Source organism: Convolutriloba macropyga, chromosome 6 (genome assembly GCF_964194025.1).
Source record: "Convolutriloba macropyga chromosome 6, txConMacr16.3, whole genome shotgun sequence".
Lineage (NCBI taxonomy): Eukaryota > Metazoa > Xenacoelomorpha > Acoela > Convolutidae > Convolutriloba > Convolutriloba macropyga.
In genome coordinates, this window is record NC_134473.1 from 35,058,279 (window position 1) to 35,058,926 (window position 648).

The following is a 648-nucleotide window of genomic DNA, read 5'->3' on the forward strand; positions in this document are numbered from 1 at the left end:
TTTCAGCTGCGACTGTCAAAAGCGGCAATTTCACCAAACTACCAAAAAATACGATAATTTCCCCAAATTTTGACCCTTTTTGATCAGTCTCCTCAAATCTGTAGCAATTGCACGTATCTTTCATAATCTATTTGATACCTCTGCAAAAAATAACTCATTAACTTAAATGAAATTAGTTAGGTGCTGTGATGCAGAAGTTGTCCTCGTTCCCGTATTCTTTTCCCAAGTTTTGGTTTAGCCTCAAGTTTTCCTATATTTGTTCACGTAGAAGTGAGAGCCGAAAGCACACGTTGGTTGTCACTCACTAACTTGTTTGAAATTTGTCTATCGTTGATTGTTTATTCATTGACCATCCATAAAATCCATACGTTTCTATACTAAAAGCAAATTGATTCATAGTATCCATTATTTACATTAATTGATTTTAATATAATATAATACAAAGTCATTTTAAAACATCTCTTACGAATGGTACAAAATTGAGTCTTTTTCCAATGACTATTCATCCTAAAAACGCATTAAATGAAAATCTTTGAAAGAATGAACGCATATGGCTTGTTTGTTTGTTTTTTTTTCCAACCATATAAAGTCAAGCTCCGGCATGTGAGAGTGAGTGTGTTTGTGGTTCGCGTAAAATTATTCAAATAA